Source organism: Pleurodeles waltl, chromosome 2_2 (genome assembly GCF_031143425.1).
Source record: "Pleurodeles waltl isolate 20211129_DDA chromosome 2_2, aPleWal1.hap1.20221129, whole genome shotgun sequence".
Taxonomy (NCBI): Eukaryota; Metazoa; Chordata; class Amphibia; order Caudata; family Salamandridae; genus Pleurodeles; species Pleurodeles waltl.
The window spans coordinates 158173949-158190844 of NC_090439.1; the positions used below are offsets into that span (position 1 = coordinate 158173949).

A 16896-nucleotide genomic window follows, 5' to 3' on the forward strand; every position below is an offset into this window, starting at 1 on the left:
CTTATAGGCAGCACAAAGTGAATTCAAATCAAATAAGTTTTATTTCGACTTTTTAACAAGTCATAAAAACAACGTATAAAACAGTTCATACAATGTAGACAAATCAAAAAAAGAACATGTGCAAATAAATCACAAGATTAAAAACATAACTATAATATAGGGTGTTAAAATACAATGACAATAAAATGGCAAAGTTCACAAGTTACCTTCTATGAGCCTGATACAGTTAAAGTGCATAATAATTATTCCAGGACCTAGTGGTGTAGTAATCAACACAGTTCTTCAGTTTTATCGCAGCTTTCAAAAATGAGACCAAATAAATAATTCCTTCCGTTGACATTTGAAGGTACATAAGCGCAGGATGACATGGCTAAAGTTCGCCTGCTTCAAGATATTATTCTGAAGGCCTTTCGTGGAACAGCACAGTGATTAGAAAACATAATAAAATGTAAGGTGTCCTGCAGAGACAGGCTGTTGCAGCTGCAGGGTTCCATTATGTGACCAAAGCCCCTTGAGCGAGGGAAAGCTAACAAGTAGTGCAGTAGTCCCATTCTAATCCTAGTCAATAAAAAGCAGTCATACATGCTGGGCACCACTGAAAGGTAGGGCACTATGTTTGGGACTGTTTGTAAGAGAAAGTGGCTACACACCTGGGGAATCTTAAAGGCTATCTGCTCTTTAGCCATGGACCTATGTTGCCTGAAGAGGTATTTCATCAGATTTCACTATTTTCTCGGGCATGGTGAACAGATCAACCCTACCTAGGTTCTGCAAGGTTTCCCTAACATACTTTAGCCAAGGGATGTTCTGAGAACGATCTAGGGACAAACAGTCCAGGCAGGAGAACCTCCTTATTCATCTTGGTTTCAGCTCTCGACCAAATGTCAATCCAAAGGGAAAGCGGGTGAAATGTTATTGTGTCAGAAATATATCCAAGTCCCAGTTCTTCGTGTACAGAGAATGCAGGGGTACATTAGGGTATACAAAGAACAAGCCTCAAAGAGTTTTCAACTGTTTGCAGCAAAATATGCTTGACATACCCTCATACCACACTCACATACTCTATTTTAGATATACACTTTCCCTTCTACACTTGCAGAAAAGCCTCAATTGGTCTTTTGCCAAGACATGAGGCAAAGCCAAAAACTTTGGCATTGACATGCACAAACTCCTCTTTCTTCCTGGTCATCAAGGGATTCCAGCTCAAGGCGAAATCAAACTACATACCCATGTATGAAAATGTCCTGGTCTTAGGAAGTATGCTAGATCCTAGATAAAACGTCTTTGTTTTTGTGGTACACGGCTCAATCACCATAATAAAAGATGTATTAACATTTACAGACAGATACAGGAATTGCAGCCCCCTGGCGGACTTGGCCATTAACACAGCATCATCTGCGTATAAGAGAATTGGCAATCTACGCGGACCCACCTGTGGGCAATCCGGATTGGTGGCGATAAGGACCTGCTCTAAGTGAACGATATACAAGCTGAATAAAAAAATAGGCCAAAATGCAACCCTGAAGAGCACCTCTACTGACACTAAAACGACACATGCATTTTAGATCTTTAAAATAGCGCAGTGGAGCTGTCGGCATGGTGAAATAAAAAGCTGTTGTGAAGGTCTCCCTGTGTAGAACAAATACGTTGAAAGCAGAGGTGATGCTGCAGCACACTGTTTGATGAGTTTCCCATTAAAGCAAAAACATGACTTGTTGGCTGGTGGTTCCTGAGATCATCACTCTGGCAAATCATCACTTCATTAAACTATCACATACACCATGATTTTACAAACAATTTCTATCTCATATGACAGACATCAGAATAGCAAACATGTAAATGGATTTGGACAATATGTGGTCTAAATACCTTGGTGAGTTTAAATAGGTCATCCCTTGACTTTCATCTCAACTTATACATGAGATAGTGTAGCTCTCCAATCCAATCTTCTCGGTGGGGGTCTTTGTATCTTTCTATGGACATTGGTCCTCTTAGGTAGCAACTATGCTAAAGACAATGCAAGGCGGGAATGGCAGGCTCATCTGTAATGCTACTTAGTGGTCAGAGTAAGGACAAGTGCTCATGTTTGGTGTCCACTAACTCTTTGACCGTTATGTTGATCTCATCGTAAAATTGACTAAGCAACCTAGTTGTTTATGCAGAAAGCTACTTGCTTGATAGCAGTGGCTGATGAGCACCGGGAAAGCAGTGTCCAAATCCACTCTAGCTATTTAAATTCTAGTAAGTGCTGTACACCAATGACTGTTTCTTTTAGGGCCCAGAAAGCCCCCTCTCTTACTCTTTGCAAATGGAGGGACCAATAGCTACTTCCAAGTTCAGCACCTGATGTACTCTGGGGAGGCCTTTTTCAAATTCTCTCCACATATTTAAATCCCACACGTGAGTGTTCTGTACCAATGACTATTTCTACCAGGGAAAAGGAAAACTGCTCTCTTCCTCTCTGTATCTTGAGGACCAGTATTTATGTCATAGTTCTGCTAAAAGTCAGCAAAAATATCCTGAAGACTATGTTGACACCATAACGAAGGCACAACCGTGATCTCTGTGCAACCCCCAATAATAATGCTTTTAACTGAAAATGTGGCATGCTTGTTAACTTGCCAATCAAAGGAACTGTGGCTTAACTAGACTGTACATGGCTGAAAACATCCAGATGTGGTAGAACAAATTCCTCTTCTATTTCTAAGACTAAATTGAGACCTATGACTGCCCATATCTTCAGTACAGCCTCGAAAACCTTTGTTTTCCAAAGTACAGACGCTTAACATACATTTTCCTCCCAAAGCAGTTTTCCCTCATGTGGGCGAAGAAGAGGGAGCGCATGTCTAACTTTCACTTTACATTTACTTCCCAGTCAACATCCAGCAATTTATCCCTCCTTCCAAAACAAATCATATCTTGCAACTTAACAGTGATCGAGAGCCAACACAAATCTTCAGTTTGACTGTATGCTTCATCAACCTGTCAGTCTTCTGTCATTGCATTGGGCCAAAAAATATTTACTATTGATTATTTGCTACTAGCTGGGATGTCCAATAGTATTTCCTATTATCGGAAAAGGCTAGCTCCCCAGGAGTTTTCAAATTACTTACTGTAAGACACAACGTAGTTCTGGTGGTATTGGGTAACATGCATCCCAAATAAATTGCAAACATTTTCATCACATTGCAGGGGGGCGTTTGACCTACTTTGTCCAAAACACAAAATGTTCTGTTTGGGCCAAGCTACCACTCACAGAGTAAATGGTAATAAAACGAATTTTACAAAGTTGCGATGGTACTTAATCATTTCAATGAAGCTGGGATGTAATTAATTTTCTTTGATTTACGGTTCAGGCTTACATACGTTTAACGGCAAAGCAACCATTAAAATTATTAATTTTACACAAATCGTGACCTCCCTGAATGAGTCTTGTTTCCATGCCCTTCAATAAATTATTGGCAAAAACAAAAAAAGGTGAACACAACAAAAACGGCTTGAATGGCTATTATCATTCTGTACAAATGAAACTATAGCTTTATGAAGTCTCACTAAATGCTAATGAACACGTTATCATTAATCATTTTGTGAATCGCCATTAGTGACATTCTACTGAATCAGACTCCTGGTGCAATAAATGTCAACTGTTAATCCTAACAATTGGAAAATGTTAAAGTGCGCTACAGTTCAATGTATATATTGTGTTCCATCGTGTATGCAAGCAGCTCAATTCAATTGAACAATGCAATGCCTAACAATAAAAGCTAGAATGAATCATACATTTCATCAAGAGAGTAAAATGCCTCCGCACAAGCTGAATTGAAAACGTATTTCATGGTGCAGTTGGGGGAGGCACGAAGAACTATTTAGTCAGGTAGATACTGTACAATGAAATAAATAACCAAAGGAAGAGAGCATGCTTGCACAGACATGTTTAATATGTGAAACATACTCCAAAGGGTTGAGTTAGGGATCTTTTTTTGCCATACCAGTCCACATCTGGCTACAAGAAAAATAAAATTATAAACAAAGGGATATTTTAAGAAACACAAGCAATTTGGAATGAGAAAAAGGCTTTCAGGGTGTACCTTTAAGACAGAGTAGTCTAATGCTGGGCCACGAGGGGCAGAGTTATGGAGGATCATCAGAGAAGGTGAAAATGGGTCTCTAGGCTTCTCTTTAGGATCAATGCAAGTGGCACAGGATGTGTAGAAAACTTGGGATCTGTTTACAGGAAAGAGTCTCTATTCTTGAAGTGACTCGTTACTGTGTGCCCAGAAGGCTCAACCTGATCTACAGGGGAAACCGTTTCTATAAGGAATCCTTGGGTGACCACTGGCTTCTTGGCTTAAGCAGCAAAGTTTTCCTCAGAGAAAGAGTGCGTGGACGTGGTGTGGGTGTATTACGTGATCAAATGTAACTAAAGTCGACATGTAACAAAAACTTAACACTCCAAACCAGTATAGATACAAAGATAAAAAAAGGAATATACAAGCCAACCCACATCCAAAGTGATATTGCAAAAATATCAAAAATAGACCAGAAAAATAATGGACTAAAAACAATTCACATTAATCTAGAGTTCAAATACCGTTTGATGTAAAGGTTAAATTCAAATCATCATGACAAACCAGGTTATCTCAGATAAGTGTTGCGAGCTGGCTCAAAGATGCAGGACACTGTGCTGGAGCTTTGTCTTGTAAGTTGAAGATCTGTTTCACAAGAGTAGTCTATTAGTAGGAAACAGGAAGACAAAGATGGTGTTCAGAAGTATCGTCCCAGAATGGAGATGGCTTGACTGTTCTAAATCTTCAAGAAGGTAGCTAGTCGAAATGGGCTTAATCCTGGGTATAAGACAGGGTTTCAGGTAATGTCGTACGCACGCGGGCATTATTCTTTTTTCTGGTGGATATGTGGCTGAGACTGTTTAGCAGGCTAAAGCCTTGCAAATCTTAAAAACACAAATGTTCAAAGCAATGGCTATGGGGCTATGAGAAACGAGACAAAATATGGGATTATGCTGCTGTTGTCACACAGTTGCTTTTGCTGCCTGCCATTCATAAGTTACAATGCTCATATAGCACAGTGAGCTGTGAACTGTCATCAAATAGATTTATACAAATTACAAGGTATAGATTAGAACATTATGTTATTTTCCCCGGTCTTTCAGTATCCTAATGTTGCTAAAAAAGGGTTAGTTTGGACAGAAATAATTCTTACCAGTAAAGCCAACCCTAACCACTGTGGTACCTTTTAAATCATGAATTTGTGCTTTGACAGACTAAACATCAGGGGTGTAATAGTCCCCTGCAGCGCAGCGGGGCCCCCAACAATTTAAGGGGTGCCTAACAATTCAAGGGGCCCTCACTCAGCCCCAGGTCAATATGTGATAACCTGCATGTTATGAGGGGTCGGACCCCTCATCACGTTCTACAAGGTGACCCTATCATTTTGAGTTATGCTACTCCCAAACGCTCTTAAAATATACTGGCTTTTAGTATGCAATGGATTAAGTGATTCCTACACCTTGTTTTCCTCACAGTCTTAAGTAACATTTACTATGGATTGATTTACAAATATTTGACTCACTGTTTCTGCATAATGTGTGTCTGATGAAGAGTTCTCTGACACCCTACGCTGGTATGAGCAGCACTATAAAACAAATGAAATGCACGTGAGAGAGGGGCTGTTGCTTGGCAGGCAAGAAGTATTCTTCACACGTCTTTATTTCAAGGGCAGAAGCACGTTTTATTTACATAAATGTGAACAAAATCCTTGGCTGAACTAATTAAGTGACAGTCTTGGTAATAGTGATTCTCAAAATGTTAGATCAACCTCTCCTATTCTTTCTAGGTGTCTCCGGCATTTCCTCCCGCTGGCACCCTTAGTATAAACAAAAAGAAACCACAGGTAAGTACTGGGAAGTCCAATCATGAACGCTTCCTTCTCTTTGCCTTACTCTTCCTTTTCTTCTCCTCGATTTGATCTTCTAAGTGAGTTAACAACACTCCTTTGTATTCAGTCTACTCTAGGGCGTCTTGGTCACCCTTGTATCTGTTGTATTCCCTCAGATTCTTCGCTTCTTTTTGCTATCAGCCTGGGCCCCGAATGGCGTTTCCCCACTCTCTGGCTCTTCCTGAGTGGGATCATTGTACGCTCCTTTCTTTTGGCCAGGCCCCACTCTGCTCACAACCCTAACAATAGAAAGCTCTTTCTTCTGCAAGTCACCCTGTGCACTTCCCCCTGCAGCTTTCTTTGCCTTCCGCTGCATCCTCATCGTTCTCCTCCTCGTGTTTTTACTTGTCCTTTCTCTGTTGCTTCCACGTTTTGTTCTTTTCTTTGGCAGTCTGTGTTTACTTCCACCTATATTTCCTGTAAAACAAAAGTCTGTTTTCCTTTTTTCTTTTCCAGATGCTGGCTTTGTGGAAAACTCACGATGGAGACTAGGTAAGTCATCAATGCTCCTGCACTCACTCTGTTCCTCCCCACATATCACCCCCCTCAGATTTTACTGACTGGGGAAAAGAGAAACCAGGAAAGAAAATCAACATTGCCTTGTTCTTTCCCTATGTATGATTTCAAAGTGAAAGAGTTGGAGTGACTGAAACCAGAGTAAGACTCAAGGGTTGTTACCTTTGTTTCAACTCATCTACTAAAGGGATGCATGGTCAGTATAGAATATAAAGGATCACCCTTCTAATAGTATCACCATTTTTCAATGGCTCATTTGATGGCAAGGCACTTCTTTTCAATAATGGGATTCAGCCTTTACTGGGGAAATAACTTACGACTTATAAATAAAATAGGTTTTTATTCCTCTTTATCACTTGTCTGCGATAATACTGCACATATTGCTATTTCTGAAACATTCGTTTGAAGAATGAAGGGGTTGTCGAAATGTGGAAAGACCAATACCTGGTATGTAGTAATGGCTTCCTTTAGGTGTTGCAATGCTTATACGAGTTTGGAAGAGGGTCTTTGTGGTTAGCATTTTTCTTCAGATGGTCAGTTAGAGTTGCCACCATTTCTGAGTATTGGAGAATAAATTGTCGGTAATAGCCCGGGAGACCCATGAAAAATCTCAACTCTCTAGTTTTAGGGAAAGAAGTTTTAGTGAAAGTCTTTATCTTTTCAATTTGGGGCTCAAATCAAGGGGTGTCCCAATACATATCCTAGATAATTCACGTTATTGCCGGCGATTTAAGATTTATTTGCATTAATATGGAGATTTGCTCAATTTAAGTCAGCAAGTATTGCTTGTAAACGTATGAGATGTTTTTTTCCAGTTCTTACTAAAGATGACTATATCAACCAGGGAAGCATAGCAGTAAGCTTGATGGTGTTTGAAGAGATTCATTAACCTTTGAAAGGTTACTGGGGCCCGTGTAATCACAATAGTAGAACTGTAAAGTGGTACAGACCATAGGATAATAAAAATGTTTTTTCTATATCTGCTGGATTTAAAGGGGCCTGCCAGTAACCCTTCGTGAGAGCTATGGTGGGATTGTAGCTGGCCTCTTCCACTCTTTCAATTAGTTCATCTATCTGGGCCATTGGATAGTTATTGAATTTAGAAATATTGTTGACGGCCCTAAAATCTATACAGAAGCGAATGCTTCTGTCGTGTTTTGGCATTAAAACTATGGGAAAATACCCATTGCTTGTGGAGGGTTCATTCACTCCCATTTCCAACATCTGTACTATCTCCTACTGAACTGCTCTTCAAGCAGTAGATATCCTATAAGTTTTTTTTTTTTTACTACTACTCCTTCTTTGCTATGAATGAGGTGGCCTGCAGGTGGTGTCTTACCAGGAAGTTCTGAAAAGAACGGAAAAAATTGATGTAAGACCTGTAGGAGTCCCACCTTTTGGGTATGGGATAATGACTCACTGATGTCTATCTTATCTACAGCATCCTCAGAGGTTATCTCCAGTTTATCAATGTGCACATCTTTTGGAATAGGTCCCAACCATTTAAGGGTTTTATATATGTGTTTGTGAATCCTTATCATACACAAGTAGCCTTCCCAACCCTTTGGATCATATGAAAGGTTACTTGCCATTCTGCTCTAATTTTATTTCTGCTTCTTCGCTTCTATTTGTTATCAGCCTGACCCCTATTTCTTAACTTTCCTAATAGGATCCCATGTCCCTTCTCATACTTGCCTTTAGGACTTATATAATACACTTGAAGGTATAACTCAAAATAAAACTGAACATAAAAGGCAATACTAAAAGAGGAAAAAAAAAACTTTGTGTTTCACTTGTATGGTCTTTTGCTGCTTGAACTTACCGCATAATGCTCTCAGCAACTTTCTTGGAGAAAGTATTATTCAGATTAGGCCAGCAAACCTTTTATTGTTTTAAGCTTTCCCTGCTTCTGGCTCTTTGCTCCCCTACCCAGCCAATTCAGCACCTGCTCACGTACCTGGGTTAACTACGTCCCTCCTGAAACGTAATGGGGCAGCTTGTGTAGCCGGTGGGTTGGGTGGAAGTTCTCCAGCTTGATTTCAAGCTCTGGATCCTCGCAAGGCATTTCCCCCTCTCTTGCTCTTCCTGAGGTGGATCCTCATGTGCGCCTCTCTTTTGGCCGGGCCCTGTACTGCTCACAATCATAAGAGCAGAGAGCTCTTACTTCATTGAGTCATCCAGCAGCTTCCCCCTGCTTTCTGTGGCATCCTTTACATTCTCCTCCTCATGCTTGTCCTTGCCCATTCTCTCTGCTGCTTCCCCTTTTTGTCCTTCCCTCAGTCTGAATTCTGTGTTACTTCCTCCTTTATTTCCGGTGAAACCAAATTCTGTTTTCTTTTCCAAATGCCAGCTTCGTGGAAAACGTGTGACAGAACGCAGGTAAGTCACCCATGCTCCTGCCCTCACTTTAGTCCTCCCGATAAGGGAAATGGGGAGATTAGTGACACCGTTGAAGGGTGGTAGTGAGGGAATCCTTGGAGAAAGAAGGTACGGGGTGCCAAAAAAGACGGTTCCACTGGGATTCCAGCCCTGCTAAAGTCAGTCCTCCTCTGAACCACCTACCACTGGACCAACACTTTGACATGTATAGTTGCTTACACATTCCCATGTAGAGGTAATCACCATTGGTTTGAAAAATAAAAATAAATACTTGATAATTATGATTTTTTTCACAAAGTCATAGTAAGTTAAAGATTTAAGAGTTGTAAGTACAACTTGAAGGTATTAAGCTAGGAGTCTAACCTAGTTTATTAATTTTAACATGAAGGATGTCCCGTATTTAATGTGATTCAGTCAGCTACACTGACCTGCAAGATTTGCACATTCAAAGAACCTTGCCCTGTAATTTATTTGAGCTGCATTTCATTTAAAGGAGAGTCAGGGGAAAAATTGTGAGGACAATGCACATCAAATGTGTTCTCAGGTCTAGGGTCGGGGCATGCCAGGAATTCCCAGGTGGCCACACATCTAGCTTGGCCGGTCTCACCCTTTGACTTTCATAACTGATGGGCGGTAACTGTGTGCCTAGCTGAGGAGCACAGCGATCGGATCACACTGTGTCTCTATAACTGCAAAGGTAGTATCATTGCAACTGCCAGATGAACAAGTTGCTTACCACTGTTAACAGTCTCTCTGATGGATACTCTATCTAACCGCAGATTTTTCACCTTACACTAACCCCCAGAGGCCAGATAGGATCTGGAGAATTTTGTAGTTGCTCCTGTTCTGTGTTGGCTCCATAGTGCCCTGGAAGTGACAGCGCAGAGAAGCATATAAGTGCCAACCATTCACATTGACATCAGTTTGTATATTTTCCCTTTCTACTCCCGGAGACTGGATTACAAACCATTGCGAGGTACAGTGTGATGAGAAATGTTTTGGGATCTTTTTAGATGTTAAAAAGAAGCCACGCCACAGAACAGGAATTTGGAGAGGACAGTGAAGAATCTGGTATTAGACAGAATGAGTAACCACCAGAAAAAGAGTTATGAAGGTAACTTGTTCATCAGATATTCTTCACCTTAAAACAGATACCAAAGTAATTCCTCCGAATGGTGGAGGCTATATGGAGTATGGTCAGACCAGAAACTCCTACAGAACTGAGCAGGCACGCTGTCTTCCTTCCTGAATATGGCTGTCAACACAGTAATACTTCAGGAATGTATGCACCAACGTCCACGCTGTAGCCTGGCAGATATCAAGGACAGGTACTCCTCACGACAAAGCAGTCATAGCAGCTTTTAGCTCTGATGGTATGGACTTTTAGATCTTCCGGTGGGCTGCATCTTGGCCAGTGCATAGCAGACCTTATTGCAGAGGACTGTGCACCTTCACAAGGTTCTCTTCTGGACAACTGCCCCTTTTTTTGCACCAGAAACTCCAAAAAGAGAACCTGAATGCTACAAACCAATTTGTCCAGAGAGAACATTGTAAGGCAGGTGCACTGACAGTGTCTGCATTTCACTTATTCAATTACCCAACATAATCACAATGAGGGCGACAGATTTCAATGTCAGAAGACACATCTGGCAGCTATGCAGAGGGTGGGAAGGTGTGCACATAAGGAAAGTCAAGACAAAGTTAGGGTCCCATTGTGGTGGGGGAGGGAACATTTGTGCTAAAACTGTAATAAACCTCATCAAAACAAGTGAACTGATCAAGGACAGCTGCTCCAGGAAATGCAGAAAGACCAAATGGCCAACAGATAATCATTCACTGTACCCAGTGCAAGGATTTCCTGGGCTAACAATAAAACAAATAAAAGGATAGCTGAAAGCTTTGCCAGTAAGAGGTTAGAATTCCAGCCAACTCAACATTTTATACTTTTGTCTTCATGCACGGCATAAATTAACTTCATGAAAGGGCACAATTGTTGACTGCACGTTTGACAGTGGCAAAAGATCTACCCATGGTTCCCTCCACTGATGCAAGAAACTTTGTGCCACCTCAGGATGTAAACGCCCTACGTAATCTGCAAGACGACATCTGTTCAGTTCTTCCTCTCTGGCTCTGAGGGACTATGCAAGATGCTTGGTGACCAGAAAGATGACTTGGCACTTCAGTCAGCTCCAGAGAAGCAAAGCTTGTTGGCACAGGAACCAACACTCCACTCTTCTCTGCTTGATGCAACACTACATAAGCAATGGAGTAGTCTATGAAAACATGTACCAGGCTTCCCTTGATGGACAACAGAAAAGCCTTCATGGCCACATGAATGGACCTTGACTCCAGTAAAATGATGTTGAGCTGGACCTCCACCGGAGGCCAGAGTAATCTGACCTTCATCTCCACAAGGCGAATCCCCACCCTCAAACTCCAAACTCAGTGATGATGAGTACCTCACCAATGTCAAATCTAGTTAGGGAAGGGAGAGTGGTCTACCGCAGGACAAATTGAGGTCAGCCATCACTGCAGATATTGAGCCACCTCCTGTGAGACCTGGATGGGGTTGGAAAGGTGACCTTGATACTGGGCCAGCTGGGTTCCGCTGCAGAGTTCCCATGTACAATCTGACGTAGTTGAAAAAGAAGATGCATGAGGCGAAGAAGCCTAGGAGCCAGCATCATCTGAATGAAACATAGAGCTTGAAACAACAGTATCAGATACCAAATGTCCTGGACTCTTTGGTGCATAGAAAAAGCTGTGAACTCTGCCATGTCTAAGATTGCCCCAATGAATGGAAGCCTCTGTGAGAGAACCAGGAGTGAATTTGCTAATTTATGGTGAAACTCACCCATGTCAAAAATTCCACCATCATCTGGAGGTAGTCCAGGACTGACTGTGTGATATCATTTTGAGGACCTAGTTGGCGAGGTTGGTAGTACAGGAACCCCTTGTAGGATGCTGGCCTGGCTTGTAGTGGGTACCAGGGGTACTTACACCTTGTGCCAGGTATCCCTTATTAGCGTAGAAGAGGTGTTTGTAGCAGATTAGACTGATAGACGGTAGCTATGGCAAAGCAGCTTAGGCTGAACTAGGAGACATGTAAAGCTCCTACTATACCACTTGTATCATATGCACAATATCATAAGAAAACACAATACACAGAGTTACTAAAAATAAAGGTACTTTATTTTTATGACAATATGCCAAAAGTATCTCAGTGAGTATCCTCAGTAAGAGGATAAGATATATACACAAGTTATATGCACACAAACCAAACTTAGGTAAGTAATAGCAAGAAAAGTAATGCAAACAGTGTAGAATTACAATAGATTTCAATAGGAGCACATAGGTATAGGGGCAACACAAACCATATACTCCAAAAGTGGAATGTGAACCACGAATGGACCCCAGACCTATGTGAGCTTGTAGAGGGTCTCTGGGACTGTAAGAAAACAGTGAGGGTTAGAAAAATAGCCCACCCCAAGACCCTGAAAAGTAGGAGTAAAGTACACCTACTACCCCCAGAGAGCACAGAAGTCGTGATAGGGGGATTCTGCAGGAAGAACACTATCAATGCAACAACAGTGGATTTCAGGACCTGAGTACCTGTAAGACAAGGGGACCAAGTCCAATAGTCGTGACAGTGTCGAGAGTGGGCAGGAGCCCAGGAAATGCCAGCTGAAGATGCAAGAAAGCTGCCACCTGTTGGAAGAAGCTTGGATTTCTGCAAGAAAGAAGAGGACTAGGGACTTCTCCTTTGGAAGACTGATGTCCCACCTTGCGATGAAGATTGCAGAGGTGTGCCCATGCAGAAAGACCGCAAACAAGCCTTGCTAGCTGCAAGGGTCGCAGTAGAGGTTTTTGGGTGCTGCTGTGGCCCATGATTGGACCAAGATGTCACCACTTGGAGGAGGAGACAGAGGGGGCGCCCAGCAACTCAGGGAGCCCTCACAGAAGCAGGCAGCACCCGCAAAAGTACCCTAACAGGCACAGAAAAGAGAACCGGAGTCCACGCGAAGTCACAAAAGGGAGTCTCATGACGCCGAAGGACAACTCAGAAGGTTGTGCACTGCAGGAAGGAGTGCCGGGGACCTAGGCTTGGCTGTGCACAAAGGAAATCCTGGAAGAGTGCACAGGAGCCGGAGCAGCTGCAAATCACGCAGTAAACAGCTTTGCAGTCTAGCGTGGGGAGGCAAGGACTTACCTCCACCAAACTTGGACTGAAGAGTCACTGGACTGTGGAAGTCACTTGGACAGAGTTGCTGTGTTCCAGGGACCAGGTTCGTCAGGATGAGAGGGGACCCAGAGGACCAGTGTTGCAGTCTTTTGGTGCCTGCGTTAGCAGGGGGAAGATTCCGTCGACCCACGGGAGATTTCTTCTGAGCTTCTGGTGCAGGGTGAAAGCAGGCTACCCCCAGAGCAAAGCACCACCAGGAAACAGTCGAGAAAGCTGGCAGGATTAGCCGCTACAATGTTGCTGGTAGTCGTCTTGCTACTTTGTTGCAGTTTTGCAGGCGTCCTGAGCAGTCAGCGGTCGATCCTTTGGTAGAAGGAGAAGAGGGAGATGCAGAGGAACTCTGGTGAGCTCTTGCATTCATTATCTGAAGAATTCCCCAAAGCAGAGACCCTAAATAGCCGGAAAAGGAGGTTTGGCTACCAGGTTAGGAGGATTGGCTACCAAGAGAGGTAAGAGCCTATCAGAAGGAGTCTCTGACGTCACCTGCTGGCACTGGCCACTCAGAGCAGTCCAGTGTGCCACAAACACCTCTGTTTCCAAGATGGCAGAGGTCTGGGACACACTGGAGGAGCTCTGGGCACCTCCCCTGGGAGGTACTGGTCACGGGAGTGGTCATTCCCCTTTCCTTTGTCCAGTTTCGCGCCAGAGCAGGGCTGGGGGATCCCTGAACCGGTGTAGACTGGCTTATGCAGAGATGGGCACCATCTGTGCCCATCAAAGCATTTCCAGAGGCTGGGGGAGGCTACTCTTCCCCAGCACCTCACACCTATTTCCAAAGGGAGAGGGTGTAACACCCTCTCTCAGAGGAAATCCTTTGTTCTGCCTTCCTGGGCCAGGGCTGCCTGGACCCCAGGAGGGCAGAAACCTGTCTGAGGGGTTGGCAGCAGCAGGAGCTGAAGTGGAGGCCCCGGAAAGGCAGTTTGGCAGTACTCGGGTTCTGTGCTAGAGACCCGGGGGATCATGGAATTGTCCCCCTAATACCAGAATGGTACTGGGGTGACAATTCCATAATCTTAGACATGTTACATGGCCATGTTTGGAGTTACCATTGTGACGCTATACATAGGTAGTGACCTATGTATAGTGCACGCATGTAATGGTGTCCCGCACTCACAAAGTCTGGGGAATTTGCCCTGAACGATGTGCGGGCACCTTGGTTAGTGCCAGGGTGCCCACACACTAAGTAACTTGGCACCCAATCTTCACCAGGTGAAGGTTAGACATATAGTTGACTTATAAGTTACTTATGTGCAGTGGTAAATGGCTGTGAAATAACGTGGATGTTATTTCACTCAGGCTGCAGTGGCAGGCCTGTGTAGGAATTGTCAGAGCTCCCTATGGGTGGCAAAAGAAATGCTGCAGCCCATAGGGATCTCCTGGAACCCCAATAGCCTGGGTACCTCAGTACCATATACTAGGGGATTATATGGGTGTACCAGTATGCCAATGTGAATTGGTAAATTTAGTCACTAGCCTGTTAGTGACACATTTGGAAAGCAGAGAGAGAGCATAACCACTGAGGTTCTGGTTAGCAGAGCCTCAGTGCGACAGTTAGGCATCACACAGGGAACACATACAGGCCACAAACCTATGAGCACTGGGGTCCTGGCTACCAGGATCCCAGTGACACATAAACACACTGACAACATAGGGTTTTCATTATGAGCACTGGGCCCTGGCTAGCAGGATCCCAGTGAGACAGTGTAAACACCTTGACATGTACTCACAAACAGGCCAAAAGTCGGGGTAACAAGGCTAGAAAGAGGCTACACCCTTGACTACCGAAGAGCGGCAGTAATCACCGCAATCGTTTTCATGAACATCTGAGGGGCACTGTTAAGGCCAAAGAGGACACAGTGAAGTGAAAATGCTCCTGGCTGACCTTGAAACCCAAGTTCAACCAGTGAGACTGCAGGACAGGTTTATGAAAATACATTACCTGCAATTCCAACGCATCTTTCAATCTCCCTGGTCCAGGGCAAAAAGGATATGGGGGCAATGTAAGCATTTTACATTTGTTCTTTTGCAGGAAGGTATTCACAGGTCAAGGGTCCAAGATAGGCATGAGGCACAAAAAGCCATGATTTGTCAGGATGAGGAAGTAGCAGAACTAACTACCCAGGCCTATTTTTGAGTCTGATACCGCTCTCCATAGGATCATTGGTGAGCAACAGGCTTATGTCTTGTAGCTAGATTCTGAAATTTGGTCTGTTGTGAGGGGGATATTGGGCTGGTAGGAAAAAAAATGTACGGCATAGCATTTGTGAAGAATTTGCAAGACTCATATATGGGACATACTGGATCATCAACCCAGGAAGAAGTACTGGATCATGGCTCTCACTGGCATGCCCCACCAAGGGCAATCTAAATCTGCTGCCAGTGCATGCTTATATACTGTTAGATAGAGACAGCCTTCACAGCCAGTGATGCAGCAGACATTTCAGTCCATTAGTTAATTTACTGGAATAGCCCCTAAAGGTCTTGAACTTGTGCGGAAATTGTTTGGCAAGGGTCATAAACCCCCAAGAAAGACACTGTAGCTCAGCTGCCTTTAAAGCATTCCAAACAGAGTCTGCCTTCTCCTCAAAGAGGAGAGACACATCAAATGACATTATTAATTAGTGAAGTCTGTACATCACCAGAGAAATCAGTGGACCTCAACCAGAAAAGCCTATGAAAGTCAACACTGGTAGTGACCGCCCTGTGGAATCCAGTCTGTGGTATCCAAAACCAACACAAATAACATACTCGGCTGCATCCTGCCCATCAAATATCATATGAGCATAAGCGACCCTAAGACCCTCAGGGACTGCTGGCACAATATTGTGGGCCATGCCCAAAATTGCATATGCGTAGCAGCCCACCAGGTTGACTGAGTTTACAGATTGCAGTGCTAAGCTGACAACATGCGTTTGCCTAATGCATCAATCCTTTTGGATTCTCTGTTCGAAGGATTAGTTGGAAATGAGCTGAGGATCACTTACTGATCGAATCCTGAACAATAAGACTCTCTAGTGAAATGAGGCATCTTTTTTCATTGCAGCCCATGTGACTAGTCAAGCTCTGTCTACATGAAGATTATAATATCACAGGTGTTTTGTAAATAAAAGTATAAGATATCTCGAGTGTAATGTGTGGGCGGAGGGACCATCCCCCTCCTCCTCCCTTCATCATCATCAATATGCTCATGTGCACCCTGCTCTAGCGAAGGATCAGAATCACAGCCAAAAAGTTAACAAAGCATGTACTGATGGCTGAGACGTGGTACAAGCAAGTATATGAAGAACTAAGCTATTTACCTTCAGTAACCTTCTTTCTAGTGGAAACTCAATGTAACTCCAGATTCCTCACCCATTCTTGCTGATGTCAGTTTCGTGATGGACTCTTTCTGCATCCTCAGGCACGGACAATAAAACCGTTGGTACTCAGTGAGGAGATTCATGTCTTGGGACCTTTTTAAATGTTAAAATGAGGCCATTTCACAGAATGGGGAGGTGGGACAGTGCTGAGGAAGCTGCAGTTAGATACAGTATCCACTAGAAACAGTGCTATTGAAGTTAAGTAACGTGGTCTTCTGAAGAATACTTTTTACTGCACATTCAACTTTAGAATAGATACTAAAACAGTATCTTTCAAAGGTGGAGGGTATGTGGAGTGGACTCAAAACAATGAGTGCTGCAAGACATAACGGGTGAAATGTCCTTCCCGTCAGACCTGACTGACAAGGCAGTAGTGCTTTGTGAACATTTGCATTGAAGCCCACATCACAGCATGGCCAATGTCAAGGACAGGCACTCCACATG

General features: G+C 43.3%; 1 protein-coding gene across 1 annotated transcript in view; it reads right to left on the reverse strand.

The window, feature by feature from the left end:
• NFX1 (nuclear transcription factor, X-box binding 1) overlaps positions 1 to 16896 on the reverse strand; it is a 1141187-nt gene that overhangs the window by 477685 nt on the left and 646606 nt on the right. The window lies entirely within an intron of this gene.